Source organism: Xylocopa sonorina, chromosome 15, assembly GCF_050948175.1.
Source record: "Xylocopa sonorina isolate GNS202 chromosome 15, iyXylSono1_principal, whole genome shotgun sequence".
NCBI lineage: Eukaryota > Metazoa > Arthropoda > Insecta > Hymenoptera > Apidae > Xylocopa > Xylocopa sonorina.
The window spans coordinates 3,472,798-3,485,573 of record NC_135207.1 but is presented as its reverse complement, the minus strand read 5'-3'; positions in this window follow the sequence as shown (position 1 = coordinate 3,485,573).

Sequence of the window (12,776 nt, the reverse complement as noted above, 5' to 3'; positions counted from 1 at the left end):
TCCTACAGTTAGAACTGTTAGAGCTTACTATCAGCAGTGTTCGACTCAACATTTTTATCGATGGACACTCATAGATCAGACTGATTTGAACGATTTGTCTGTCGCTGTTTAAAATTCCTTTTCGTTCGATCGCCAAAGACTTAGGTGTCTATAAATTGTAACAGTAAACTCACAGAGTAGCAATCAGATTTTCATCTTCACGATACCATTATAACCTTTCAAATAAATGAACATTTTGATTCAATTGCGTAATGATTATTCCTACTAAGAATCCTGTCGAGGTAAGTTCAAGGGTTATTATTGTAATTGAATATTTTAATAAGGCCAGCCCAGAGCATGTGCCCAACGAGATTGCGAGACAAGATTCTACTCCAAGGAATTTCGCTGCCAACTGTGGAATGTAACAATCCTCATCGTCTCCAGGATAAAAAGCAGCGAAAATGTATCTTATTTGAAAAACGTATTTAATCGCGTATCACGAGGCGCATGCTCGCAAAGGTAATTTAATCAGAAAATTATAACCAATTTTGTCTTGCGACAAACATACGATTCATGCTATAATAATTATATATATGCTATAATAATTCACTCAACGAAACATCTGGCTACCAAACTCCTGATTTCACAAATCCTGCAAAAACCATAACTGACACGTGACAGCAATAAACTCGTAAAGCAACAGGATGTCACCTCATTACAAATTTCAAAATTAAGTCTCCGTAGTGAACCTTCAACTTGACAACCCTTAGTCCCACTATTTACGCCTTCTTGTCTCCTCTGAGTTCCCGAAAAAGAAGCAAATTTACAGATTTTCCACTAATAACGTCTCATCTAACTGTTACACTCTTGACTACTCCTCCACACGAATTCACTATAAAATATTCTGACTTCATCGCTCAAGCACTTAGTAGAAATTCAGATTCAGACACATCAGAAGACTCGAAAAACACTCAATCTCTGTCAATTCATTTTAAGTTGAATATAATTGTTAAGAAATCGTGTCAATTCCAATTGCATCTACCTATTTTCCTATTATTGTAACACGTATTGGAGCGCACGTTGCAACAATGACGAAAAGGTTCGTAACGAAAATATTTACGCCCTTCGTTGGCTTGTGAACCGAAAATAAGCCTCATCGTAACGCGTGCTCGAACAAAGTTTCCCACGTCCCCAATGGAAATCCACTGGTAGCGTACTCGCAATGGTCAGAGTTCCGTTACCACGATCGTCGCAACAATTACATAATTAAAGGTAGGTATCTAAGCACACTATTCGATACTGGCACATAATAGCTTGGTACGCTGGCGAAACCAGAAACTTTCGACAATCCATTAGTCACGTACGTTTCCAATATCTAATCGATCCGCGACCTTTGCGGAGAGCTCGCCAAATAAGCACAGCTTATTCCCCGCGATTAATCAGAGCCCAATGGATAATGCCTAATCTAGTGTTTGCTAAACAGCCGGTTCACAAAGCGGTTACGCGTTTCCAGATTGTAATACGAACGAGTACCAAGCGATAGCACGTATCGAATGCGTCCAAGGTGTACCGAGAGTTAGAAACGGATGCCTGTGTACGATGCTCAGTAATTAGCTGTTCAATATTAACAGTGCTGAATGCGGGAATACGCTGCGCATCGAATCTGGATTAATATCCAGTCGACCATTCCGCGAAACGATCTTTCGTCGGTTATTTCAGTTACGTCGTCTGTCTTTATCGCAAACCGTGCCATAAGCTATCTTCTTAATTAAATTAATGGCGTCAATTAGCAAGACGGAGACTCGCAGAGGCGAGGCGGAATCTTCGTCAGTTCCTTCATTGCACCTGGTGGAAACGAATAATTGAGAAATACGACCTCGATCTCGATAATCCCCAGCGACCTTCTACTAATGTCAGGGTATTATATAGCATCGATTGTAAAACGTAATCGTCACTTTTCGCGGGAACAATAGACGTTTCGTCTCGAACAAGAACAGTGCCGCGGATCGTAATTCTTCGAGATGAGGAACTTCAATTAGCCAACAAAAAGGAGAATTTAAATAACCATTTTGTCGTGACAAATTAATTTTTCTGTCCAAAGGCTTTATCGCTTCGTTTCTTTGCGCAAGTGAAATTTCTCTCTTTCGATTCGCAAAGGAGAAAAAGAGAACAAATGTAACTTTTTTTTTTGGATTACATAATCGAACGTGATGTACCAAGAGAAAATATTCCCACGGTCGCAACAATTGCGTTTTAATCGAAACTGGTATTATATGTCGAAGATGTATGGGGGGCAATGGGAACGTATACGCAGACGGGCCAGTTAATTGGAAAGCCACGTGACGCGAAATAGTTGGCCAGGGCAAAACAGTAATAAACGAACGCGCGAGGTTCGAGTTCTGCACTTGACGCAAGTATACTTAACGGCGGAAACTAGATCAAAATGTGCGCATAAAACAACCCGTCACCGGCGAGCTTAATCCCTCTCTTTGCCACTTTGCATCGTGCACGAAACTTGTGACAAAGTGCAGTTCCATGGCGAAAGAAAATGGTGTTCCCCTTGATCTCGAAAACGTGATCCAATTTCGCAAAATACGTTTCAACCTACACTTATATAGAGACTGACTACGTACTTGCGACTAAATAAATAAGTGTTACTAAAAAACCGTTTCTTATTAAGAAGATTTGCAAAGAGACTCATAAGGGATGCAACGATACTATCAAGAAATCGATAATTTTATTCATTAATCGAAATGTGGCCATCGATATTTATTTCAAGCAGAATCAGAATTAACGCAGTCTCTTCTCTCATTTTATGATATAATACAATATATATACAATGTGATGCAAAAAAAGTAGGAAATAATATGTAAAATCTGTTAACATAAATTGAATAATCAATCGAGTGCAGAACAATTTACTGTTACGGTAAAAAATGAAAAGAGTAACTTCGAGCACCGTCGCACCAAAAACTACATTCACTATCAATTATATTGAAATTTCATTTAACGAATTAAAAAAACATGCACTGTGAAAGGGTTTTCATCGAATTTTTAAATCGCTCTATCTAGCAGAGCAAGATACAATTGGGCCCTGACAATGCGAACGGTTTTGTTCACGAACAATAGCCAGTATGTTATTCGGAAGCTATCCATTCACCGGAAACAAACGTTTCCCATTTTCTACAAGTACGATCTCAACCTCGCCGCCTCTGGTTAAAACCGGAATAAAAGTTAAATAAAAAGAGACGATGAGGCGCATCGAATACCATTGAATACCGCAAAATCAACCAATCAATGTCAAACAGTAATGATACTTGCAACGATGCGTTCGATGAATCGATACTAGTTTAAAGAATCAATTGGATATGTTGCCATTGACGAGTTGACACCACTCTCGCGTTCGCTGAAGAATATTTGGTCCAATTATTATGTTAAAGGTTCGCCATTTGGAGATCTAAGCGGAACCTGGGCGGCCATAGGTCGATAGTCGAAAATAAACCAACCAGTGAACAGCCTTTGGCAACTGTAGCGTCGGGTAAAGACACAAGAGAGGAGATACGGTTTCGTGCACATTGGCACTCAAAGAGTACGGGTCGTGAATATCGGTTTCCAATATAACGCCCAGGATATACATTCGCGGGCGCTAATTCCAAATATCGCGAATACCTCCCTCCAAGATTGGAAATTCCATTCTGTACAAATACTTCAAGGGTATACGCCTAATACATTACAATGTTACGCTGCTGCTGCTGCTGCGCTACCTGCCGTCACCACCGCAAATCCGTAAGACCCGTATAATCTGGTGCGAGCAAGTGATACAGTCTCGAGGCTGTGTAAACCACCGATTGGATTCTGGAATATCGAGGCAATTCGCAGTATCTATCGCCCAGTCTTTCAGCATAAGGTCTTCCTCTTCGTACCGCGAAATCATCAGGAAGAGAGTAATCGACCGGTTGAACGAGTCATAACCACTAATTAGAAAAGAAACCAGACTTCTACGGTTCGTAGAGAAGGTGAAACACGAAGAGGGAAAGGAAACGAGAGGAGCGATAACCTTTAATCGATAGTACTCTATCAATATCGTTATTAAACTCTCGTTACGTTAATTTCCGGGCATTTATCGTTACAAAATTGAGCAGATAAAATGGGGCTATCCACATAAATTACGAGGGCAAAATATTGTAATAACGAGAGAGGCAGAGCAAATATCTGCAGCAGCTGATTGATAATCACCGGTGTTGCTGTACTGCATTTTCATGAACTCGATGAATCGTGGATTTAAGTTAGCTATCGTAAACAGCCAAGCTGTTGTATCAAACAGTATGCACTAAAATTGCTGCTAATGACATAAAATATTCCGATATGATTAACACGCGCACAAGCAATACGCACAACATACGCTATCAATCAGGGGTCGTAATCAAATGCAGATTTCATTCCATGAACGTTTAATCACTGTCTCTTGTATACCTTATTTGTCGGTATCCGGGGTTCCTTTTTCCCAATTTGCCTTCGAGTTTCGAGTTTCGAGCTGCTGGAATTTTATACGTTCAACGATACGTGGCTCGCGCATTGTTTTTTCCATGACGCGCCCATCCCGATTGATTTTTAGATATTCTACATTTCATATTTAATAAATTAGTGTTACGAATTATAAAAAGCGCTCTCTAATGTAACTACTCTCGTGGGTAATTTTGCTACCATTCTTCTCAGCATATTAGAATTGCAAATAAATTCAAATACCTATCTTAATTAATTCTGAAATTCTGTTTACGCTACATTTAACAGAGAAAATGTTCTAAACTCTTTGCAGAATTTTGAAACTGTACAGGGTGAACGAATAGTAATTATCTGCCTAGATAACACTTATATTTTTCCCTTTCTCTAAATTGTAGAAAGCACAACAATACCTGTATATCTAAGCATACCATATAAAGTTCCATAAAATAATAGCACATTTAAATAAAACTAACCTATGGCAGCCATTGGCTTCTAATTATTTATTCAATAATTTTTAATTGTATCGTATCACTATATGATGCAATTAATAATTATATATTAAATAAATAGAACCGCGGATCTCACCGCGTGGAGGTTGCTGCGAATGGAGACCCACCCTAACCCACCCTAAATAAAACTTCCTTTCAATGTACATTTGTACACATCTATGTATAAAAAAGGATATTTTAGCTTCTTTTGTTCATTGGTATTCAGGTCACATAATTAAAAAAAAAATGAACCAAGTTATATGATGTTAGTATCAATTTAAAGATAAATGTCTAATAATCAGAAATTAATATATTTTTAGTCCATTGGATACACCATTTTTTTTTAAATTTAGCTTATCTGGAAGTTGAGTCCATTTATTTGCTCGTAGAATGATATGTAACTTAAGTTTTACTGTAATTTATTGCATACTTCACTAGTTTGATTTCAACTTATTGTATATTTTACTGGTTTTAGTGTAATTTCTTCTATTTTTCAGTAGTTTTATTGCAATTTTTTTTATACTTCTTGCGTTAGAGATAAGAGAGAGAAGGAAATATAAGAAAGTTATAAGAAAGAGTGAAATAGATGAGGTCGACCCTACTCAAGAACCCCTGGCATCATCTTTGTGAAAAGTGCTCAAACTGGTCGCACACAATTATCGAGGGCGAAGTAAACTACTCAAGAACTACTAATGCCATCTTTTTGAGGGTTGTTAAAACAAGGATGGTAATTAGTTTCACTACCCTCCGCAAAGATGGCGATAGTTGTTCTTGAGTAGTTCACTTCGCTGTCGATAGGTTGAATTTTTTAGAAAACTGATAAAAAATGATGTATACTACTGTACTAAGTTGCAAAGAGCATAGATTTACAATAAAAATATAAAAATTAATAAATTATGGACTGATATAGCATGAAAAATGATTTTGTCAATTCGCGACCATCAGGAGAGTGGGGGCATGAGTGGGGGGACGACAGTGGGGACGAGAGTATAAAAGCAGTGCGAGACTGTCAGAGGTCTTTTGGCCGTTTGGACGCCGAGGCGAGAAGGTCAGGGTTGAGTGGTTGATGAGAGTGGTCCCTCTTGGTGGCTAGCTGTGGATGGACCAAGGGTGGTGGACACTGGTGGATGAGCCAAGGGTAGTGGACACTGGTGGATGAGCCAAGGGTAGTGGACACTGGTGGATGAGCCAAGGGTAGTGGACACTGGTGGATGGGCCAAGGGTAGTGGACACTGGTGGATGAGCCAAGAGTAGTGGACACTGGTGGATGAGCCAAGGGTAGTGGACACTGGTGGATGGGCCAAGGGTAGTGGACGCTTGTGGATGGGTCAAAGATAGTGGACACTGGTGGATGGGCCAAGGGTAGTGGACGCTTGTGGATGGAAGATAGTGGATACTGATGGATGATTGTGGACGGTGGTGGACGACAGTGAATGGAGGTGGAGAAGGCAAGGGTAGTGGACACTGATGGATGATTGTGGACAGTGGTGGACAGTGGTGGACAGTGATGGACATTGGTGGACAGTGATGGACATTGGTGGACAGTGATGAATGATTGTGGACGGTGGTGGACACTGATGGATGATTGTGGACGGTGGTGGACGACAGTGGATGGAGGTGGTGAAGCCAAGGGTAGTGAATACTGATGGATAGTTGTGGATACTGGTGGACGATTGTGGACGGTGGTGGGCGACTGTGGATCGCAGTGGACAGTGATGACAACTTTTGCCTGACAACTGGTAAGTGAACAAGATATGGGTCCCTGCGTAGTCACCTCCACGGGGTGGACCTGGGCCCTTGGTAACGTTTTCGAGAGATTGCGCTCTCGAAAACGATATCAAGCTAAGGACTACGCACGTAGATATAAGTATAGTTGTAAACTCCATACTAAAATTACCAGAATCAGTTAAAAGATTACAATTTATAACTTCTGCCTTGTATAAAGATAAGATTTCATAAATTTACTTTCATTATTAATTATTAATGATAAGATTTCATAGATTTACTTTCATTATTTCATTCATTTATTTGATTATCCAACTATTATTTCATTAATTTTACAGTAGATCAGAATAATTTAATCACTGGTACTTTTAGTATCGAGTCTTTTGCAGTACAATTTAAATCTTTTAAGTCCTTTTTAGGACTTTGAGACTTTAAGTTGGATTGCAAATAGTTTAAGTTAGTTTTAACGAACATATCTGTACAATCACATAATATAATTTTATAATTGTATAACCTGAATCCCTTCTATCCTGACATCCCTAATTCCTCTCAATCGAATATAATTATGGTTTACGTTAATCAGTTCATTGGGTTGTATTCTCATTATTTTTTTATAAATACCATTGGTTGGAATTGGGGAAGTTTAATACAATCCTGCGTGATCTATAGTGTTTTCTATTTCTTTGTGATGTTTGTTCTAAACGGAGGGTTGTTTGATGATTGGAAGTCCACTTAATCTCTACTTGATTTTAATTTCTTCATTCCTAAGTTTCTATATGGGCAAGAACTCTCTTGAAATCATCGTAGGGGTTGATCAATGATTTTATATTCATCGATTCTGGCATCGTAAAACAGTTTCACCATTCTATTTATATTTCGAAATGAGAAAATGGTATTTCCGTATATTCGTAAAATTTCTGTTATTCTCGTCATTTGATGGTTGGAAATCCATTTCCTTCTTCATTTCAGTTTCTACGTTCGACGCTGGATCACAGCTGGACCACCGTTGGATCGCCGTGGGATGCGTGCGACCTTAGTTATAAGCACTTAGATTTAAGTAATTTAATTGTAACTTGATTGTATCAAATTTGTAAAGAAATCCATTTTCTTACCCGAGATGAAAAATAGCCATTTCTATAATCGCGTGTAGTCAGTACCGATAAACATGCGTTACACTCTCCCTTGAGCATTCTAAGTTTCTACTGCGTGAAATCGCTTCACGTAGCTTTTCGTTTCTTTTCTTTTCTTTTCTATTCGTTCGAGATTTCGTCTTCCATCGTCACGCAACGAAATAGTCGATACTCAATCAAACTGATGTGGTTTTCGGAGCCCATTGAGATTTCGCAGCCCTTGTCGATTGGTACGCCCGTTGGGTACTCGACTTGGGTATAGGCTTAGTACATTGGACGCGCTCACGCAGGTTCGTTCCGAGTAGCTCCTACCCCGTGTCGCTGGGGTCTTCGGACCTGCTGTAAGACGACTTGGGGCGGTCTGCGAAGTTCGTTCTTGTCGTTGGGCAATGCGTCCTACTGCTAAGTCTCGCTGAATTCTTGATGGTACCCGCATTCACCATTGGGGAGAGCGTGGTATCAGCTGTTTCGTCGTAAGACGTGACATAACTTGCTCGCGATTTGTGTCGGGTACGCTTCGCCTAGTGACTAGTGCTGAAGCATCGGGTTAGAATGCTCTCGCGAGAATCTAACGCAGGTTTATTTGGTACTTGTTCGTTTTGATCACGTCGCGAATTTTATTTTGCTTCAAATTAGTTTCTTTTCTTAACTTTATTATTTCCATTCTTACTAATAGTCATCATCTTATATATCGTACCGATGAACACTTTAATTTTTCTAAAGTGTCAGTAGATTCACTTTAAAAATTTCACTTCTGGTAAGATAATGGCATTTCTAATCATCTCTTTCGTAAAGTCCATACTGCAGTCTCTAGAATCTATGTCAGATTTTGGAGAATGTATTATGGATTCCGGTTTTAAATTCAGAAGTAGAGTCAGTCCTCGGTACCTTCTGTATCGAGAACACTTGAATGTAATGGAGGGTGGATGGGATTAGGGAAATTAGGGATGGGTCCCTGCGTAGTCACCTCCACGCGGTGGACCTGGGCCCTTGGTAACGTTTTCGAGAGATTGCGCTCTCGAAAACGGTATCAAGCTAAGGACTACGCACGTAGACATAAGTATAGTTGTAAACTCCATACTAAAATTACCAGAATCAGTTAAAAGATTACGATTTATAACTTCTGCCTTGTATAAAAATAAGATTTCATAGATTTACTTTCATTATTAATTATTAAAGATAAGATTTCATAGATTTACTTTCATTATTTCATTCATTTATTTCACTATCCAACTATTATTTCATTAATTTTACAGTAGATTAGAATAATTTAATCACTGGTACTTTTAGTATCGAGTCTTTTGCAGTACAATTTAAATCTTTCAAGTCCTTTTCAGGACTTTGAAACTTTAAGTTGGATTGCAAATAGTTTAAGTTAATTTTAAGGAACATATCTGTACAATCACATAATATAATTTTATAATTGTGTAACCTGAATCCCCTCTATCCTGACTTCCCTAATTTCTGTCAATCAAGTATAATTATGGTTAATGTTTATCAGTTCATTGGATTGTATTCTTATTATTTTTTGGGGAGGTTTAATACAATCCTGCGTGATCTATAGTAATTTCTATTTCTCTGTAATGTTTGTTCTCGATGGAGAGTTGTTTGATGATTGGAAGTCCACTTAATCTCTGCTTTATTTTAATTTCTGCACTTCTAAGTTTCTTTCAATCATCCTGGGGGTTGATCAATGATTTTGTATTCATCGATTCTGTAATCCTAAAGCAGTTCCACTATTCTTTTTATATTTGAAACTGGGAAAATGATATTTCTAGTGAATACAGCGTTGGAGTTCTACGTTTTCCAAAATTGTTTCTAATTGTATCACGTGAAAAGATTGTTTGAAACTGTAATTAATGAAAGCTTTTTTCCTTCTCCCTTCATCTCAATTTCTACGTTCGACGCTGGATCATCGTTGGATCGCCGTGGAATGCGTGCATCCTTAGTTATAAGCACTTAGATTTAAGTAATTTAATTGTAACATAATTGTATCAAAATTGTAAAGAAATCCATTTTCTTATCCAAAGTGAGAAGTAGCCATTTCTATAATCGCGTGTAGTTAGTACTGATAAACATGCGTTACATTCTCCCTTGAGCATTCTAAGTTTCTACTGCGTGAAATCGCTTCACGTAGCTTTTCGTTTCTCTTCTTTTCTTTTCTTTTCTTTCCTTTCCTTTTCTATTCGTTCGAGATTTCGTCTTCCATCGTCACGCAGCGAAATAGTCGATACTCAATCAAACTGATGTGGTTTTCGGAGCCCATTGAGATTTCGCAGCCCTTGTCGATTGGTACGCCCGTTGGGTACTCGACTTGGGTATAGGCTTAGTACATTGGACGCGCTCACGCGGGTTCGTTCCGAGTAGCTCCTACCCCGTGTCGCTGGGGTCTTCGGACCTGCTGTAAGACGACTTGGGGCGGTCTGCGAAGTTCGTTCTTGTCGTTGGGCAATGCGTCCTACTGCTAAGTCTCGCTGAATTCTTGATGGTACCCGCATTCACCATTGGGGAGAGCGTGGTATCAGCTATTTCGTCGTAAGACGTGACATAACTTGCTCGCGATTTGTATCGGGTATGGTTCGCCTAGTGACTAGTGCTAGACCATCGGGTTAGAATGCTCTCGCGAGAATCTAACGCAGGTTTATTTGGTACTTGTTCGTTTTGATCGCGTCGCGAATTTGATCCCAATTCTTAGTTGAAATTAGTCTCTTTTCTTAACTTTAACATAACTTAATTTTGTCATCACCTTAAATATCGTACCGTAGAACACTTTAATTTTGCTAAAGTGTCAGTAGATTCACTTTACGAATTTCACTTTTGGTAAGATAATGGCATTTCTAATCATCCCTTTCGTAAAATCCATACTGCAATCTCTACAATCTATGTTAGATTTTAGAGAATGTATTATGGATTCCGGTTCTTTTAAATTTGCAAGTAGAGTCAGTTCTCGGTACCTTCTGTACCGAGAACACTTGAATGTAATGGAGGGTGGATGGGATTAGGGACATAGGGATGGGTCCTTGCGTAGTCACCTCCTCGTTGGTGGACCTGGGTACTTGGTAACGTTTTCGAGAAATAAATTAGTTTCTCGAAAACGATATCATGCTAAGAACTACGTATTACATTTAAGTTATTTATAATTCACTTAAAATTTTTTGAAACTCTTTGCAGGACGTGGAAACTTTGCACAGAGTACGAATAATGATTACTGTCTAGGTAACACGCACACTTTTCCCTCTTTCTAAATTGTAGAGAGCACGACAATACCTGTAGATTTTGCATGATTAATATTTCTGAGCATACGATATGAAGTTCCATAAGATAAGCACAGATGAGATATATAATAAACCAATTACTCAATTTATCTGTGTATCTGTTCTTGTTCATTTCACTAGTTTCATTGTAATTTCTTGTATATTTCAGTAATTTTCTTGTATTTTCTTCTATATCTCACTAGTTCTATTGCAATTTCTTGTATATTTCCCACTTTAGAGGTAGGAGAGTGAAAGATATATGAAAAATCTATAAGAAAAAGTGAGCCAGATATTACCTACCCATGCATCTTATCGAAAAAAATATACTATGCACTCGGTATGCTAATTATATACTTTCGTATATGATAAATACTCGCAGCATTTGATAAAAATAATGAAAATATTCTGTATGGAAATGAAAGTATCGAATTTGTATTCTTTATTTTAACCTAACTCGAGTGAATGCAGCTACACGCTGGGCGTTTAGCATCTAGCGCATAGTACCTTACTACCACTACATTAGACCGAAAATCACGGACACAGTAATTAATCTCGCGGTCGCCAGGTGGCTAAAACAATTGATCTTTCTCGCAAGAGATAGTTGACACCATAGTGCTTATAAGGGGAACGTTAGCGAATGAAATCAGGTGATACTCCAGCTTGGAGTAAGGAGTCATCACCTCTTTTTGGATGCATCTAGATTTGGATTTCGTTCTATCGAAATTCCTCAATTAGATGCATGTTTTCATAAATGTAATCCCTGCCCATGGCTGTGTCCCTCAGCCTATAATTGCAACCCCTTGGCGACTCACCCCTTGCGATAGCTCCAACCCTGAACCTGATTAACCCAACCCCTGAACCCCCAACAAAAAACTATGATCTTCGTTTAGGAACCACAAGGAAGAATCTACAGCTCCACAAGGAAGATTGCACCGAGGGAAACATCCAGCGAAGAAGAAAGTGATAAAAGTGTTTGTGTGGTTTTACAAGTGTTAGCAAGTGTGTAATAATAAAGTGTTGTAATAAAATGTATATGAATAAAATGTATTAAAAATATATGTAACAATAAAATATTGTAAAAGAATATGTATTAATCAAATATTCTAATAAAATGTGTAACTATAAAATGTTTCAATAAAATCAGTAAATAACAACAAAGTACGTTTAATTGTCAGAACTGAAGCGAGCTTTGAAGGCACCGTACGACACATCTTTAAGTTCTATAGTTCTACGAGTTTGCTATCACTTCTATTATCGTGTTAGCATCCGCTTCGGATACAGATAACTCTGAATTTCACCAGTGCCACGATGTATTCCTGATGTACCACAGATTTTGAAAGCTTTTTTTCTGAGACAAAGTTTTCAATGCAATTTTATGATAATAAATCGATAGTCTATCACCTACTATGATTAAACTTGAAAACACTCTAGTTTATTACAATTTAAATAAATCTATCCTATGGCAGCTATTCGCTCATATTATTTGTTATATAATTTGTAATTGTATCATGCCAGCATGATGCGATTAATAATTATATATTAAATAATATGTTGCCCAGGTCTCACCACGTGGAGGTTGCTGCGAATCGAGACCCACCCTAACCACGTCCCATCCACCCTCCTTTTATACAAGATATTATTAAACAAAACCTCCTTTCAATGTACATTTGCAACAAGTTCGATGTTTGATCCGTATGC